A 6,800-nucleotide genomic window follows, 5' to 3' on the forward strand; every position below is an offset into this window, starting at 1 on the left:
GAGTTATAATGGAGAGCAGGAAAAGGAAAAACTGGGAATCTTTTCTAGTTTGGAAGAGTTCAGTCATCTTTACCAAAATTTAATAACAGTTTTTTAAAAAAATTTCATTAATTATTTGAGAGAAAGCATGAGAGAGAGAGAGCACATGAGCAGGGGGAGGGGCAGAGGGAGAAGCAGGCTCCCCGCTGAGCAGGGAGCCCGATGTGGGGCTCGATCCCAGGACCCTGGGATCATGACCTGAACTGAAGGCAGACGCTTAACCACCTGAGCCACCCAGGCGCCCCTAAAAGTATTCACAGTTTAATTTTTAAAAATTTTAAGATTTTAAGAATTTTAAAATTTAAGAACTATATATATGCAGTAGGTGCTAGTGTATGGGAACAGGAATTGCATTAGTTCTATCCCTCCACTTCCGCTCTACTTTTCACTCACGGTTGGACAACCTGTGATTAATCCCGCTAGGGTTCTCCAGCCTCCCCACTTTCCACCTGCCTCTTCCTGCTCTCCCCCACACATGCACCTCAAGCGCTCCTCTTCAGTCGTCAACTGTTGCCTCCTGTTACCTTTCCTGATTCCCCCCAGCTCAGAATCATTTATTTTTTCTTCTGTGACATCATGTCAGTTTGTTTGCATCTATACTATTATTCTGGCAATGGCATTAATTCTCAGAGAGAACTTTTTATTACTTTTATGTACAGAAAATTCAGCAGCCTACCCTTAGCCCAGTTTGGTGGCCCGTTCTTTAGCCTTTGCCTTTTCCAACTTGACAATGTGAGCCAGGACCCAGAAGGTTACCTCCCCAGTGATGGCAGATCTCATCATATCTGTCATTGTAATTGGTCCGGGTAGATTCCGCCAGCTTAGCCAGAGCTCCTTTGTCTTCTGAGTTAATCCGCGTGAGGGCAACAGTGGTGTAAGTCTTCCTGTGGACCATAAGCCCAGCCAGGCCTTCCCCTTCATAAGGCGGTAGGGAACCTGCTTTGTACAACATAATGCAGGCAGGAAGACAACCAGCTCAATGGGATCCACATCATATGCAGTCACTACCAGCTGAGCCTTCTTGTCTTCCACCAACGTGGTGACAGTAATAACCCAGATTGAAGACACCTGGCCTCTTAGTGAGGGCCGCCCCTTCACTAGCAGCTAGCTTCTCAGCTTGGGCCAACAGTCTGCTTCTTCTCTTGCTTTGTCTCTGGTCTATATTTGTGGGCCAGCTTAAGCAGTTGAGTAGCTATTTGGTGGTCCAAAGTCTAGGTGAACTGGTTAGGCACTCTTAGAAGTCTATAGAGAATAGCCCTTTGCCGCCGCAGCCAGATATAGTGGGGCCATTGTACAAAGCAGGTGAAATCCCTTTTGGGCTGGATGTCTTGTTTGATGCCAAACTTCTTGGATCTTTTCTCAAATAGGGGATTGAACGCCTTCTTGGCTTCCTGCTTCTTCCCAACAGCAGGGGCTGAGGCCACCTTCTTCCCCTTAGCTTTCTTTCTTTTCTGCATCTTTGATAGCTGGAGGAGAGAGATAGAAAGGAGAATTCTCCTGGCAATGGCATTTAATTATTTGTTTGCATGGCTCCAAAAGAGAGGCTTGGATCACTCCAAAAGAGAAGTTAAGTCTTATACCTTAAGGCATTCTCAGAAGTTGCATGGTGAATGGGACAGGGCAGTCATTAGAAAATATGTATTCTACAAACGATTCAGAAGAAATATTTATTATGGGTGTTTTTTGCTATATTACCTAATACAGCTCTTCTAAGATATTTACCCATTTCAACAATAATTTGTCCTTGCTCCAGAATGTGATGAAAAGATTAGTACATGGCAAAGACAGATTAGAATTAGAAATACCACCCATCTATTTTTTTGTTTATTTATTTCTCTTTCTCTCAGACATGGAAAGTCTTTATGATTTAAACCAGAAGGGTCTAAGTGACTGTTATTAGATGTAGCATAAGCCTTTAGTATGTTGACCGTTTAGGAAACCAGAGCTAGTGGGTGATTAAAAATGTCAATAATGGAAACCTGATAGAATCTTCTTATTCTTCTTATTAATGTTATTTCTTCATGGCAATAAATGGTCCAAGTATTCATAACAGGCAGGATGTTAAGATTGATAGGATATTTTTACGCAATGTTTTGTGTATATTTAGTGAGTTTTGTGGTTGATCATTGTTGTGCCATGATGTCCATTACTTCTTTAAAAATATTGGCTATGGCTAGCCCTAATCTGATGTATACCTGCTCTTTCTAAAGTTTACCCCTGTATACTTTACAGTATTATAGGTTTGTTATTTTGAGAAGGAGGAAAGAACATATTGGTTAAAATTTTAAGTAATCCCCTTCCCTAAACCATTCACTAGATGCAGAAATGGATACCAGTGGGGAGCCTGGGTGGCTCATTTGGTTAAGTGTCTGCCTTTGGCTCAGGTCATAATCCCAGGGTCCTGGGATGGAGTAACGCATTGGGCTCCTTCCTCAGCAGGGAGTCTGCTTCTCCCTCTCCCTCTGCCGCTCCCCCTGCTTGTGCTCTCTCTCTCTTTCTCTGTCTCTTTTGCTCTCTGTATCTCAAATAAATAAACAAATAAATAAAATCTTTAAAAAAATGGATACCCAGTGGCCCACATCAGCTATAAATATTGTATGATGTAGGCAATTAGCCTTCGTGAAAGCAGAAGTTCTGTACTTACCGATTGTACTAATTATAATCCAGCTTCTCTACTAGCTTCTTCTTAAATGGAAAACCATTTCTGTTTAATCTCTTCCACTAAGTTCAAAAACAAACAGATAGAACATCCTGAATATTTGAAAGAGTGACTTTTAAGAACAGGGTTTGGTGCTTGAAACCTGAATCCCCTGGAACTAACCAGAATATAAGGCATTGAAGCTAGGGAAAATGTAATTCTGATGTATGGTCCTACTTGAGGCAAGCTGAACTCAAGAGGTGTTTAGGGAATTGTAAACCAAAATGTTCCATCTTTAGTACTCAGGGTTAATGGAAGGAAAATGTCATAGTCCCGGCTACAGGGGCTGGTCCCTGAGGTCTGTTCTGGGTTACAATGTCATCCATTCTGGTCTCCTAGGAGGGCTGCAATTGACAAGGCAATAAGAATCAATCTGGAGGGAAGAAACAAGCTATAGACTAAGAAACAGAAGGCACCAACAAGCTGATTTGGCTCAAAGGAGGGGTATTCAATCTTGACAATATCATTGTCATGACATGTATAATTGTGTATTTTTTTGGTGATTATTTATTTATGATTTTGTTTCTCTAATAATAGACAGTGAATTCCTGAAAGATCAACCTTATATCTTCAGTGGGAAGAATCCTGTTTGGAAAACACACACACGTGTGTGCTCTCTCTCTCACACACACCCACACAAAACACAGATACACACATACACACAGATACATAGGAAAACAATCTGCATCTTTTGAGCCCTACATTGTCAAATGACAGATAATGAATTATTGCAGAAGGAAAGCAAGGAGGGAGGAAGGAAAGAAATGTTCTTAATCTTGACTTTCTCATCAGTCTTGACTTTTCCTTGGGAAGGTCCCAGTATCTCAGCTGCTTCCTCTGCAAAGTGGTTAGATCAGACTCGATATATTTTCTAAACATTTTCCAGAATTGGTATTTTATAGTTCCTTTGAAACGTTTGTTGTCATCAAGAGTATTATTGAATACTCTTGCTGGTGAAGCACTTGGTGACATCGGACATTGAAGAAGTAAACCTTACCAGTATTCGCTGCCATTTCCTGGCTTATTTATTACCAGCCTTCAGTGAACATAAAGGGGCCTTCCTGCCCATGTCACTGGGCTGTCAGAGTGGAATGGAATGGAGGGCAATTAAGAAAAAGTCCTTCTTTCAGTTTGTAAGAAGACTCTCAAGAAATGTCTGCACAAAGTACCTGCCTCTTCAACATTGCTGGCATGTTTTAGGGAATAAGGAATGATTTCATGGAGGGGCTTCAGAATCACAGAGAAATGTGGCCCTATCCCTTATACGCATGTGACAGTTGGCAAGTCATGTAACATTTCTAAATCAAATGTGTGAAGTAATTGTATATTTTAAGGAACTCTAACAGAAGTTGAAGGTATCAATGATTATTACTATGGATGTTAGTTATTATTATAATTACTTCATCTCTTAAGTGGGGATGCTCAGTCCATTATTATTCTCTGAGCAGGAGATCATAAAAGTTTTCACTAATGCATTTATCAATACTTTTTTTTTTTAAATCTTGTGATGAAATCGACCTCATGCAGGGAGAGAGGATGCTGAAGTAGATGATAGCACAGGAATTTTGGAGTTACAGAGATCTGACATAAATATGAACACAGTCTTTTAGCATATATGAGATGTTGGCAAATCAATAAGTATCTCTGAACCTTGATTTTCTTCATGTAAAACAGTGTTTATATTTCACTGTCAGGGTTCTTTGGATTATTGACTAAGAAAACACATAGTCAACTTCTTCTAGTGGGGGTTTGGGGAACAAAGCAGACATTCATTCATGCAACCAAAATTTATTGAATACTTACTGTTTCCTAATAATAAAATACTTAACAAAAATACAGTCTCTGTTCTCACAAATATGACTGTTTAGTTCCTTTAAATTTCAATGTTTCCTAATAACAGAGAACACATACTCAAGGGAATGTGCATTAAGATGGTGAATATTGCCAAGGGTGGTATAGATTTGTCAGTCAAGAAAAATGGTCTCTTTTCTAGGGTGTGAATAGGGCAAAGAAGAATCTGATGACAGAAGGGGCAGACATGGTTGAAGAGCAGCCTAAATCTTCACATTGTAGTCCCAATAATATTATTTGAAAATAATAAAAATTAGTTATTTAAATATAATCGTTGGGGCTCTTGGGTGGCTCCATCAGTTAAGCCTCTGACTCTTGATTTGGGCTCATGATCTCAGGGTTGTGAGATTGAGCCCCATGTCGGGCTCCATGCTCAGCAGGGAGTCTGCTTGAAGATTCTCTCCCTGTGCCCTGTCCCCCACTCGTGCACTCTTTCTCTCAAATAAATTAATGAAATCTTAAAAAAATATAATCTCTTACTAAATTAATTTTTTAAAGCTGAGAATCTGTATTTTTATTTTTTTTTCATTTTTTCTTTCAATTTTTTAATTGTTATGTTAATCGCCATATATTACATCATTAGTTTTTGATGTAGTGTTCCATGATTCATTGTTTGTGCATAACACACAGTGCTCCACGCAGAACATGCCCTCTTTAATACCCATCACCAGGGTAACCCATCCCCCCAACCCCCTCCCCTCTAGAACCCTCAGTTTGTTTCTCAGAGTCCACCGTCTCTCATGGTTCGTCTCCACCTCTGATTTATCCCCCTTCATTCTTCCCCTCCTGCTATTGTCTCCTTTTTTTTTCTTAACATATATTACATTATTTGTTTCAGAAGTACAGATCTGTGATTCAACAGTCTTGCACAATTCACAGTGCTCACCATAGCACATACCCTCCCAATGTCTATCACCCAGCCACCCCATCCCTCCCACCCCCCACCACTCCAGCAACCCTCAGTTTGTTTCCTGAGATTAAGAATTCCTCATATCAGTGAGGTCATATGATACATGTCTTTCTCTGATTGACTTATTTCACTCAGCATAACACCCTCCAGTTCCATCCATGTCATTGCAAATGGCAAGATCTCATTCCTTTTGATGGCTGCATAATATTCCGTTGTGTGTGTGTGTGTGTGTGTGTGTGTGTGTGTGTGTGTGTGTGTGTGTGTGTATACCACTTCTTCTTTATCCATTCATCTGTCGATGGACATCTTGGCTCTTTCCACAGTTTGGCTATTGTGGACATTGCTGCTATAAACATCGGTGTGCACGTACCCCTTCAGATCCCTACATTTGTATCTTTGGGGTAAATACCCAGTAGTGCAATTGCTGGATCGTATGGTAGCTCTATTTTCAACTTTTTGAGGAACCTCCATACTGTTTTCCAGAGTGGCTGCAACAGCTTGCATTCCCACCAACAGTGTAGGAGGGTTCCCCTTTCTCCGCATCCCTGCCAACATCTGTCGTTTCCTGACTTGTTAATTTTAGCCATTCTGACGGGTGTGAGGTGGTATCTCATGGAGGTTTTGATTTGGATTTCCCTGATGCCGAGCGATGTTGAGCACTTTTTCATGTGTCTGTTGGCCATTTGGAGGTCTTCTTTGGAAAAATGTCTGTTCATGTCTTCTGCCCATTTCTTGATTGGATTATTTGTTCTTTGGGTGTTGAGTTTGAGAAGTTCTTTATAGATTCTGGATACTAGCCCTTTATCTGATATGTCATTTGCAAATATCTTCTCCCATTCTGTTGGTTGTCTTTTGGTTTTGTGGACTGTTTCTTTTGCTGTGCAAAAGCTTTTGATCTTGATGAAGTCCCAATAGTTCATTTTTGCCCTTGCTTCCCTTGCCTTTGGCTATATTTCTAGGAAGAAGTTGCTGTGGCTGAGGTCGAAGAGGTTGCTGCCTGTGTTCTCCATTAGGATTTTGATGGACTCCTGTCTCAGGTTTAGGTCTTTCAACCATTTGGAGTCTATTTTTGTGTGTGGTGTAAGGAAATGGTCCAGTTTCATTCTTCTGCATGTGGCTGTCCAATTTTCCCAACACCATTTGTGGAAGAGACTGTCTTTTTTCCATTGGACATTCTTTCCTGCTTTGTTGAAGATTAGTTGACCATAGAGTGGAGGGTCCATTTCTGGGCTCTCTATTCTGTTCCATTGATCTATGGGTCTGTTTTTGTGCCAGTACCATACCGTCTTGATGATGACAGCT

The 6,800-nt window shown here is 40.6% G+C and overlaps 1 pseudogene; it reads right to left on the reverse strand.

Annotated features, from left to right (window-relative positions):
- Window positions 1-717: 717 nt before the first annotated feature.
- On the reverse strand, window positions 718-1,496 carry LOC114199129 (large ribosomal subunit protein eL8 pseudogene; annotated as a pseudogene).
- Window positions 1,497-6,800: the final 5,304 nt, after the last annotated feature.

This window comes from Eumetopias jubatus, unplaced genomic scaffold (assembly GCF_037043125.1).
Source record: "Eumetopias jubatus isolate StellerSeaLion01/CBP00866 unplaced genomic scaffold, mEumJub1_p1.0 scaffold_10, whole genome shotgun sequence".
Classification (NCBI taxonomy): Eukaryota; Metazoa; Chordata; class Mammalia; order Carnivora; family Otariidae; genus Eumetopias; species Eumetopias jubatus.